Source organism: Polypterus senegalus, chromosome 3, assembly GCF_016835505.1.
Source record: "Polypterus senegalus isolate Bchr_013 chromosome 3, ASM1683550v1, whole genome shotgun sequence".
Taxonomy (NCBI): domain Eukaryota; kingdom Metazoa; phylum Chordata; class Cladistia; order Polypteriformes; family Polypteridae; genus Polypterus; species Polypterus senegalus.
The window spans coordinates 259,561,277-259,573,886 of NC_053156.1; the positions used below are offsets into that span (position 1 = coordinate 259,561,277).

The 12,610-nt window shown below is 34.0% G+C and overlaps 1 long non-coding RNA gene across 1 annotated transcript in view; it reads right to left on the reverse strand.

The window, feature by feature from the left end:
• LOC120526085 overlaps positions 1-12,610 on the reverse strand; it is a 38,875-nt gene that overhangs the window by 20,225 nt on the left and 6,040 nt on the right. The window lies entirely within an intron of this gene.

Below are 12,610 nucleotides of genomic sequence, written 5' to 3' on the forward strand. Positions count from 1 at the left end.
ATAATACATTTTATTTATATAGCGCCTTTCCCATGCTCAAGGCACATTAAAAGAAGGAGGAAGGGAGATTCGATGGTTAAATGGACTATGATATATAGGCTTAAGACTGAAAACATGAAACATGGAATGAGTTTTAAAACTGGACAAAAATGGCAAGCTATAAGAGCCATTAAAATGTGCCATTTTATAGGCAATCCGTGCCTAGCAATGATAACAAAATGGAGGGTCCCACATTAAAACAAAAATGGCATACTGCAAAACATAAAAACTATTTAACTACTTTAACTGAAGCTCATTGAATATGGTAACCGAAATGGAATCCTCAAATTACAAAAATTCTTGTACATACACAAATACATAGAAAACCTGAAATTAACAGTATATAGCCAAAATCTGTTGTACCCATTCAGCTACTAAATAAATGTGCAAATGTCACAGTCTAATACTGTAAATACAAAATTTTTGCAAATACAAAATCTTCTTATATAATACGCTACCGTTGCTGTCCGTTTGTCTGTCCAAGATTTTAAATCATCTGTAGTTGTCTGCTTTTTTTTATTTTTTTTCATTTTTTCATTTTTATTACTATTTAATTTAATATTGTTTCTTTGTATCAGTATACTGCTGCTGGATTATGTGAATTTCCCCTTGGGATTAATAAAGTATCTATCTATCTATCTATCTATCTATCTATCTATCTATCTATCTATCTATCTATCTAGTTCACAAACTGCTTTGACCTATTGTACTGAAATTCGGTACACATACAATACAGCTTACAAGGGACGCTATTGGCGGATGGCTGAGAAGCTACCCAATCAGAGCACGTATTACGTATTAAATAAAACTCCTCAATGATATACAATATGCTTCCCGCGTGGTGCTTCGCCCACTTCAAAGCTCTAACAGCCCGTATTGATTTTTGATTGTTTGCTTTTCTCTGTCTCTCTCACTCTCTCTGACATTCTCTGCTCCTGACGGAGGGGGTGTGAGCAGAGGGGCTGTTTGCACAGTGGCTGTTTGCTTAGAAGATACGGACGCTCCTCTAAAAAATGCTGATAGACTACCTTCACATTGATCCCTTCATTGTGGCGCTTTATCGCAGGTGCTTCATATACTTAAAAGCCCAACAGCCCTATTGATTTTTGATTGTTTACATTTCTCTCTCTCTGACATTCTCTGCTCCTGACGGCACTCCTTTGAAGAGGAAGATATGTTTTAAATTCTTTTAATTGTGAGAAAGAACTGTCATCTCTGTCTTGTCATGGAGCACAGTTTTAAATTTTGACTAAAGGGTGTTATTTCATGTCTAGAGGGCTCTAATAATGTTAAAAAACGTATTTAGAAGGTCGTAAACAGGTTTTCTATGCTCTAACTGCGAAAATATTAGATTTATAAATAAAGAATCCTACTTCGTGGATATTCATTTATCTGTCTGGAGCGGATTAACCGCGATAAACGAGGGTTTACTGTATAACTGTGCTGAGAATATTTATAAACAGTGTGTGAGAGTTTCTAAGGGCTTAAAGTATCTAAAAATAACCATACAAACATATGGTTTCTACTTCGCGGATTTTCACCTATCGCAGGATCGAGGATGGATTACTTTATTTATTTACACTTAATGTTTAAAATATTCATTGAGCGTATACCAAAATCATTCCCAAGGTATTACAGTAAATTGAACAGACAGTGTAGCTCACCCCTGAGTGATTACCAGCTGAAGTTTCTGAAAGTTGGCCCCTTGGTACATAAGGCCTTTTAAACCTAATTTAACAGCTATGCATAACTCCCACTAGCAGGCCATTATAAAATGTATCCCACTGAGTGTGTGTCATGTTTAAAATGTGATTATGCTAGCCCTTATTCTTTACTGATTACATGACCTTCTCCAGTTATTATTAGCAGAAAGCCATAAATGATACATAGAAAATTATTAATTCCTGCCACTAGATTTCTAGCTTTTCTGGTACATTGTCAAAGGTATGGACTGGAAGATTGTTTTTTAGTTTAAGTAAAGATGTTCTTACTCCCATATTGCTTTGACAGTTTCATTGTTGTTTCATCATCCCCTTAGTACAGGGCTATGTCAAAACTACGTAAATAGTGTTTTATTTTTGCTTTATTTATTTTTCAATATTTTTGTCATTTTTGGCACCATTACCATTGCAGTCATTTTTTAAAATGTAATTGATACTGCCAGTTTGTGCATTTGTTTTTCTTGAATGCTGTCATTTTAGACATACTGATTTCAATGATGCCGTATGTTACTAGGCATGTGATGTATGCGCCATGTGCTATGTGATGAGTGATGTCAGGAAGCCACAATATAAAGAAAGGCTGTGCAGCTTGCAACATGTTTCACCTTTGTTGTAAAATAAAGAGAGATTATAAAGGCTGGTCTTGACTGAAGGTTTGTTGTTTACTATGAATTTTGAGAATTCCCTTGAACTTGATGATCCATTGAAAGACTTATGATGCTTCACTTGGCAGCACCCATCTTACTTTCTTTAACATCCCTTAATTCTTTTTCAGTCTATCAGTTTAATAAAATTGGTCTAAGGAAATTTTTTGAAATGAAGATATGATAAAGGTGTTTTAATTTGACCAAATCATGGGTTTTGTTTGCTTGCTTGACAATCTTTATGAGTTACAAAGGAGTTGCATGTTCAGTTTGCTCTGTTCAGACTCAAAATACTAATATGTATATACTATATAAAGGAAACCTCCCTGTTCATCAACCATATCTAAATTACTAACATTGTTGATAACACAAATTAAATCAGTTACTAATATTGCATTATGTATATATTATTTAACAGTTTGGATACTAACACAGGGGGTATAAAATGCAAATATTTATTAATATCTCTGCTCTAATTTTCATTGTGCCTTCAACAGGAATGGGTCCTGAAAAATGATTGTTGTTTGTTTTCAATTTTATTGCAGTCCTGCATTTTCTCCTGATTTTTCAATAGTTTCCTTATACTCACTTACTTTAGACATTTTTATTATATTATGCTGAAATTGGTAAATAAATTAAATTTCTGCACAGAAATTAAAAAAGAGAAAGTTGTTACTGTAAAAGGGCAGATTCTGCCTGAATTGAACAGGTGACTTATTTTGCTACTCCTGATCAGTGAAGTAAGTAATTAAATTTGATGTTCAACAGCATAATGGGAAGGCTTTTATCCTTTCTTTGATAGCCTAGATGGTTTTAGTTATCCTGCTGTTTTATGGTTATTTTCAATTGTGAATTCAGCAATTTAACTGTGTGAAAATGTAAAGCGTGTTAACGTTTAATATTTGAAATAAACAATTGCAGTGTGTAGATGGTAGTGATTTCTCACATTTAATGATGAACATCCCGTCTTTCTATCTTTATGAACTATTAAAATATTCATTATCATTTATATAATAGACTGTGGATTATGCTTGATTGTGGAAGTAACCTTTGATGAGAAACACCAAAAGTATAAAAATATTATTTTCCCTGTGTTTTCAGAATCGTTATTAATAGTACACTGTAAGAACACACACTGGATACAAATCCATATTAATTACTGTCAACATTTATCATATTTATTATTTTAGAATGTAATTTTTTGCCTTTTTTATTTCACTTTTAAGAGCATAAATTCTTGTTGAATGATATGCACATCAATACTTTTCAACATTTCTTATTTTATAGTTATAAGAAAATGAAGAATATTCTATAAAAGTCTCAATGCTTCCAATTTTTTATATTATTATTTTCTATTTTAATATATTTTTAAATAAATCTGTTGTAGTTTAAAATCTGTTGTAAGATTAAAGACATAAATGGTAAAGAAAATCCAAAGGATAAAAGTTTGTTCTACAATTGGTTCCGTGATTTCTTTCTGTTTATAAGAAATTCATATAAACTAGTTTGGATAATTATTCATTTAGATTTGCATTTCGTTTGAAATTATAGATAATTTCTTTTGAGGCCAACACTCTTACCCAAACTGTTAAATAAAATCACTACTTGTGCTTCCCTTAGAGGCCTAACAAGGTATAATCAAATATTAGAAAACGTCACATCTACCAAAAATCCAAAAATATTTTATTTGAGACCTACTGTAATTGAAATGTTTAAAAGCCTTCAGTTATTGCTTAAACTATGCTAGCAGTTCAAGCCATTCCATTCATGTCAAAAGATACTTCAAGAAAAATAAAGATACTCTCTCCATCTGCGAACATAACTAATATATAATCTCAGATTTTGCAAAGAGTTTTACCAAAAAGTGAAATAGGTAGCATAGGAGATAATTAAGAATCAACAAGTTTCATATCCTACAACATATTCTCTGCTGAATAAAGATTTTTGGCTTTGCCTTTGCTCCTTATGAGCAAAATATTTGTTTTTAGGCTATTTCATTGTATATTTGGCTTTATGTCTTTGATCAAGGTCTTGTTATATTATTTTTCCTTAAATCTCAGGCTAATGACCACATTAATGCACAGTACTTCACTCTGCCCTTAAATTGTTCTAGAAATTTGTCTCTTCACTGTTCACTTTGCTCTTTTTGATTCTACACTCTGAGAGATTTTTTGCAATAAAACCCATAAATATGGATGGCATGAACTTTCAAGTTTTGACTTTATATATTCAGGAATGACTTTATATATTCAGGTTTTGACTTTCTATATTACAGCGCTGACTTTATATATTCTGACGCTGACTTTATATATTCAAGTTTTCACTTTATATATTCCAGCGATGACTTTATACATTCAAGTTTTGACTTTATATATTCCGACAGTAACATTATATATTCAAGTTTTGACTTTATATATTCTGACGCCGACTTTATATATTCACAAAATCAATGTATTTGCCTGTTTGGCACCCCATAGTATATGTGTGTGTGTATATACTGTATGTACACATGTATGTATATGTATATATATATATATATATATATATATATATATACTGTATATATATATGCCAGCAACACTCATGACAATGACAAAACAATTACATTGTCAATCATGTTACGTTATTATTAAAATGTTTCCTTTTCTTTTTACTTCTCCGCTGTGAAGCGCGGGTATTCTGCTAGTTATATTATAAATGCTATATGTACTTGCAGGTTATACATTTCCCACTGTTTATGGAATTTGACATGTGTCTAAAGCCCTATATAATTGAACTAGAGAATAACTAATGAGGAAACAGTTACCTTAAAAAGCTTCTTGTGCTAAGTGATAGACTATAACTTGTTGTCATCTGTCCATCTTGTTGGGGGTTTGATTATGATTGCTTTTGTCATTTGTCTTGTAGAAATGGGAAATGCTGAGTCATTTTTTATTTTTTCTTTATATGGTAAATTATAATGAATTAAACTAAAAACCCAGTGATTAGAATGAAGACCAAAGAGACCGCACTATTAGGGATACTTGCCATGCATTAAATATTTTAGACTATGAATGTGAATCAATTGAGCAAAAAAATTAGTTCAGGCAGCAGAGTGCGTGTTCATTTTTCTAAAGTATATTGTATATTGATGCTCACTGTAATACTTTGGCAGCCATTTAAATGTCCAAGAAAGGCATTAGGATTTTTTTTGTAAGTTTAGCCAAGATATAAATCATAATCATGCTATTCAAAATATGTTCAATGATTTTCAAAAGCAGAAAAAGTTGGATAGCAGTATTTCAATACTTAATACATTCAATATGTGTGAGACAGTGTGCCAGTTATCCTGTACAAGACAGACAAGTCTAATGAACATTCAATTGATAAAGACCATAAACATAGATGGAAGAACCTTGCTTTAACATATTATTCCCAGTGAGGTCGAGTTTTTGCATAGTGTCTTCCCTGTCTAGTCAGTATTTGCCTTTTGTTCATTTTTATTAAACTTCTGTGTGTTCTTGTCAGTATAATTTTATTTGTTTGTTATTTTGTTAGTATCTGACAGTGTAGAAATTCTTTATTTCAGAAACAGAAAACAGATACTGGGTTATAAATTTAACATTATTGACTGAATTCAGAACAACCAGAGACCATTCTAATGTTTCTCATAGTTGCATAAGTTACTATATAGTTTACATAATGGTGTAACCTTTGATGACTAAAATAACAATTAATTCTGATATGATTTTAATTTATTTAATGTAGCCTATTTTGAAGAGAGTTTTAATTAGATGAATTTTATGTTTGATTATATCTTTGTACCTTACATATTTGAAGAAAAATCTGCATATGACAGTTGCTAGAAAATTGTGTGTATTGGCCACTTAAATAATCCGTTGTCTACAAAAACCATAAGGTTCTAATTTAGTTTTTTATATTAAATCCTTCCTGCTGTTCATTATCTACTTTCATTCATTTTGAATTATTGTAATTCATTCTTTCATGCCTAAAGTAAATATTTTAGTGCTGTATGTGTTACTATAACTAGTACTTTGCACCAAATTGCCATCCTATCTATGGTTATTTCCTACTTTGTGTAGTGACTAATAGTATAGTTACATTTATTTAGAAAGCTGCTTATAAATAAAGATTTTTAATTTAATATTAGGCATTTCATGAATTGCTATGTGTATCATGTTCTATGTATGTGTTGTGAAAGGGACTTAATCTGTAATTACTGCACACCAGTGGTTCTCAACCTCTGGTACGCATACCACTGCTGGTACGTAAAGAGTTACGGGGTAGCATGTGAGGGAGCACAAAAATGCTGGCAAGGCAGAGAAAACAGAAAGTAAAGATCACGGTTACATGTTCAAAAGTGTTTCTGCTTACGGAGACTTGAGGATATCCACTTAGCACTCTGGGACAGACACTGCCTTTGATGACATGGCAACAGTAAAATTCAGCAAGGTAAAAAATGCATTTATTATTAACTCATTCTAATTGGTTCAGAAATTTTAAAAAAAAGTGTGTTTCCTGTGAAAGTGCAATAATGTTACCAATCAGCTGACAGCTACTTTTGTTTTTAGTTTCTCCTGTTACATATTTGAATAAGGGTGTTGAAATGATGGCTAGACTTATTGGCTTTTAATACAGCACCATACATGGTCCACATAAATGAACGCATAATTGTAATGAACATGGTTACATTTGTGCATCCACCTATTTTATAATGAATGTATCCAGTTCACGATTGTTGGGTGCAGGCTCCCATCCAGGCTTCACTGGGTGTGAGGCAGGCAAATGGAAAATGAAAAATTCTTGATCAGTACACAGGCAAAAGAATAACCAAGTTTGACGAGCTTTGCAAGTCACCTTGGAAACAATGAAACAATTTGAATTCTGAAATAATACTGATCTTGATTTGATAAATCTGATTTAATAATAATAATGCATTCTAAAAGGTAGCGTTAATGTTGGGACAAATTTAAAAAAGGAGGGGAAAAGTTGTAAACGTGTAGCATCATTGTTTTGTTGCACTTAATGTCTGAGTTATTTTGGCATGTCCATTAAATATTTTACTCTTATCCTGTGTTATTGACCAACTCATGTCTCCTCCATGTCCTGATGCAAAAAGTAATCTGATCCCAGCAAATGTCACAACCCTGACAAAGAGATTTTCTGACAAACTTCATTTCACATAGTGCTTTAAAAGCAACTTTAAAGACTTGATTTAAATTAAAGTTAATCCAAATTATTCAGCATTCACTGATTCGTATAGCAAAGGTATAATATTGCTTGAGTTCTTTAGTACCATCTTTAAGAAGTGTTTAATTTGCTAATTACTTTTAGTCAGTAAATTTAATATATACACACAGTAAGATAAGTCAGACTGTCCATCACACATGAAATTCAAGCTCCATATCCATATATACGACCTTTAGATTGTCTTTATTTTATTTCATATAAGAACGTACTGTTGTTCTTTTAAAAAATATTAGGTGCATACACACACACACACACACACACACACTAAACTCTGTAATACCTTGTTAAAACACTCTGAATAAGATATACTGGGTATGGATAAAGAAACACCACCTTTAGTTTTACCTAATAAGAGTTAAGTACTTAACAATTTCAGAATGAAATCACTGATTTCCCAGCCCACTGCATGTTACATAATTTTCTTTTGTTATAAGTTAAATGTTCCTCTGCTGTCCTTGTGAAAACAGCCAAATCAGAGACATACTTCGGTTTATGTTAAGATGGTGTTATGTAAGCATTACCCACCGCACCAATGTGGTAACCCCTCAGCACATATACTCAAACAGAGCAAACCTAAACCTGCTTCGTGCAGACATACTGTTACTCAGAAGGATGGGAAGTCTGTCTCTGTTATGCCTGAAGTTGTTTTAAACTTACCTTATGTTTCAGGAAGAAATTGTATTTTTACTGTTTATTTAGTTTTTGTCTCAATGAAAGTTTAAATTCTTTACACTTGCTGTTAAGATGCTTGTTAAAAATTTGAATGTCCATTTAATATTTTTTTTTCAAAACCCCTAATATTAAATGGGTGCACAGTACAAAGTAAAATGCTACTCAAGCCAGGGCATCATTTGTGACCTCTTTTTTTAAAAACAACATTCACTAATACTTTACTTTTATGAGGTCATAAAAGTAGCTCCATACAGTATGCAGGGTGCTAGAGCCTGTCTCAGCAACACTAGGCAGAAGGCAGGAACCAGCCCTGGTGTGATGTCAATAAATCATGTATATATCCATTGTGAGCTTTTTTAGAAATATTGATTACCAAAAATTCATGAATTTTGGAATTGGGAATGAACAGGAATATCTGGAGAAATGCAAAGATGAGAAGAACTTGCAAACTGCATGCAGACAGTGACTGGGATTCATACTGTACCTTGGTCTCAGTGAAGCACTGGATCACTATGTAATTAAATATCTTTAACAGAATATGTTTTATATTTTGATAGAAACTAGCATGGGTGGCACGGTGGTGCAGTGGTAGCACTGCTGCCTTGCAGTTAGGAGACCCAGGTTCGCTTCCCGGGTCCTCCCTGTGTAGTTTTCATGTTCTCCCCGTGGGTTTGCACCGGGTGCTCTGGTTTCCTCCCACAGTCCAAAGACATGCAGGTAAGGTGGATTGGCGATCCTAAATTGTCCTTAGTGTGTGTGTGCCCTGCAGTGGAATGGCGCCCTGCCCGGAGTGTGTTTCCTACTTTGTGCCCTGGGATGGGCTCCAGCAGACCCTGTAGTTAGGATATAGTGGGTTGTATAATGGATGGATAGAAACTAGCATAATTTGCCTAATTATCAGTAAGCTCATTTCAGTTAAGCTGCAGATAACAGTCAATTAAAAACACTAGTTGCAGTTATGGATTGTGAATTTTGAATCTGGGGAGATATTAAAGCAAGTTATTGATTCATGTAAAATGGACATAAAATGTGCAAGTAGCTCAACTGATGGTGTTTCAGATATTTTAGGATTAATATAAGATTTTTTTTACATTATTCTAAGAAGAATCTGTCCATTTTAATGACAGACATCAACAAAATTAAGTACTCACCTCCTTGGATGTTTTCACATTTCTTTATTATACAACATAAAACCGCAATGGGTTTAATTTGGCTTTTTTGGCAGTAATCAATAAAAATAGGCTCTTTAATGTCAAAGTGAAAACAGACCCCTGCAAAATAGTCTAAATTAATTACAAATATAAAAAAAAATAACTGATTGCTGTTAGCATTCACCCCCTTCAAGTCGGCATTTACTAGTTGCATCTTTGGCAGCCATGATAGCTTTAAGTTTCTTTCATCAGGACTCTTATCAGCTTTACACATCTCATCGGTGCAGTTTTTCCACATTCTTCTTAGCAAAACTATTCAAGTTCTGTCAGGATGCATGGGAATCCTGAGTGAACAGCCTTTTTCAAGTCCAGCCATAAATTCTTATTTAGACTGCAATCTGGACTTGGCCACTCCAGGACATTAACATTGTTGTATTTAAACCTTTCCTGTGTAGCGTTTTCTTTATGCTTGGGGCTGTTGTCTTGATGGAAACCAAATCTTCTCCCAAACAAAACTTTCTTGCAGACTGCATCAGGTTTTCCAACAAGATTTGCTGCATACATTTTACCCTTGCAAGTCTTCTAGGACCTCCTGCAGGGAAACATCCCCAACAGCATGATGGTACCACTACCATGCTTCATGGGGGTGTGGGGGGTGCAGTGTTTTTTGAGAATGTGCCATGTTTAGCTTACTGCAAGCATGACATTTAGTCTGACAGCCAAAGTTTTGGTCTTACTATGTCATACAACCTTCTTCTATCTCAGTGTTTCTCAGCCACTGGGTGGCAACCCACATTTGAGCTGTGGGCTGCCTCAGGCTGGTCACAAGTTGCTATTCTTTATAATGGTATTGAGTTGTGAAGTGGGTTGCAAGTGGGTCGCTCTAACACTCACGTCACTCTGATGATTACCATTGGTGGGTCGCAAAGACATGAGGAAAAAGGAGTTGCAACACCAGAAAAACTGAGACACTGTTCTAGCTGACTTCAGTTTCTCCCATTTACATCTGGCATTCTCTAGCTAAGATGTCATGTGTTTTTTTTCCCATTAGGCTTCCTTTCATTAATAAAACCTAAAAGGATGTTTGTCAAGACAATGTTAATGCTTAACAGGCCTTGTTTACAGTTCCTTTCATCAGGACCTATTCATACAACTAGTAAATTAATAAAGTTACTAGTGTCACAATCCCTCCTAATCCATTAACAGCTGTGTTTGGTGTACACCCAGATGGGCTTAAAATGGAGAAGGGCAAACAACCTGTGATTGCCTTCACTACACTATTGGCACACAGGCTTATTTTGCTAAACTGGAAGAATCAAAACTCTCCTCTTTTAAGTCAGTGGATAACTGATGTTTTATACTATTTGAAATTGGAAAAAATCAAATTCTCACTTAGAGGATCTGTGCAGAACTTTTTTCAAAGCCTAGCAGGATCTGATCAATAACATTTTAGAATAAGCTTTTAAAGCACTGAGGAAGCAGATTCTCTCACTGTTTCTTTATTTATTTTTCTTCTCCATTTATCTTTATCCGCTTATTAAATTCATCAATTTATTTATTTTTAAAAGCTTTAAGTTTTACTCCATTGGTCATGCTCTCTTTCTCAGGGGTGGGGGTTGATTTGTTTTCAATCCTATTTTTTCTAAAGATTGATCTATTTGTATGGAATGATTACAGTAAAGTCAATAAAATAAAAAAAATAAAAATTAATAAAGTTACTACTTGATTGTCTCCTGTTAACATTAGATGCTTTGAGTGGCCACGACCAGTAACATTTAAAGTCAATCGTGTATTCTAAACATTGTATGCCATAAAATGACCATCCATATATAAGCATTCTAAAGCATAAATTACCTTGTCCAATGATAAAGTCACACTAGTGATTTTGCTGTCTAAGTTCATATATATATATATATATATATATACAAGGAGATGTATATTAAAATGCATGTATGCAACATAGGTTATTTATCATTTGTTAAAAAAATATTAGAAAGTTAAGCTACAACACAAGTTCATGAGGAAGACTAGCAGATGGGTCATGACCTACCTAGACCCCATATTGGCAATGCACTTGATCAAGACTAACCTAGGATATCCCTGGACTCGTCCTCCAGAAACACTGTCTAGTGCAGGGGTGTCAAACTCCAGGCCTGGAGGGCCGCAGTGGCTGCAGTTTTTCATTCTAACCTTTGTCATAATAAGTGACCAGTTTTCACTGCTAATTAACTTCTGTTCTTTACCCCTATTTTTAAGGATTCAGTCCACTAAATTGATTCTTTTCTTCATTAAATGACAGCCAAACAGAAATTAGACGTGAAACGAGCCAACAGATTGTCAATTAAACTGGGGATTCAGACTCCAACCAGTTTCACTCCAAACAGTTTCTTAATGAGATGCTGATTCTTGCTGTTAAATGAACTCGTCATTTAATTCCATGGCTTGTTGCTGCTCTCATTCTGCCACAGCAGACTTTTCCAAAACTGTTGATTTTCTGCTTTACTGAGACCTTCACCTTTCTTTATTTTCAGCAATTGTGTGATGGGCACAGGTTAGCTAGTCATGTGGTTGCTTGTTTTGTGTCTCATTATTGTTTGGTTGCTAATTAAGGACAAAGAAACAACTAAGGGGTCTGAGTTACATCAATTAAAACAAAGGCAAAAGAAGTTAATTAGCAGCAAAAACTGATCACTAATTAAGGTGATGGTTAGAATGAAAACCTGCACCTGCTGTGGCCCTCCAGGACTGGAGTTCAACACCCCTGGTCTAGTGGCTCCATGTGTCCCTGCAACCTTAGTACCTCAACTCTGTGATAATTATATGTACTCTTCATAAATTACACAAACTACTTCTCAGATGTCAAACTATTACAATGGAAACTTGTAGTTTAAAGATAACAAATTTGGAACTGCTATAGGATAAGTTTGAGGTAATTTCTTTAGAAACACGCTAAAAGTTATTGATGGCACGTGATACTCCTCTTGAATTTCAAAGAATGTGTATTGGGCCTGGATAGACTTTCGTGTAAATGAATTGCTGTTTATGCCATCTATAGTAAGTTCTGCCAAAATATAATTTACTAACAAATGTTGTGCATGCTGTCTGCCTGCCTACAAGTTTTATTGATGCTTCC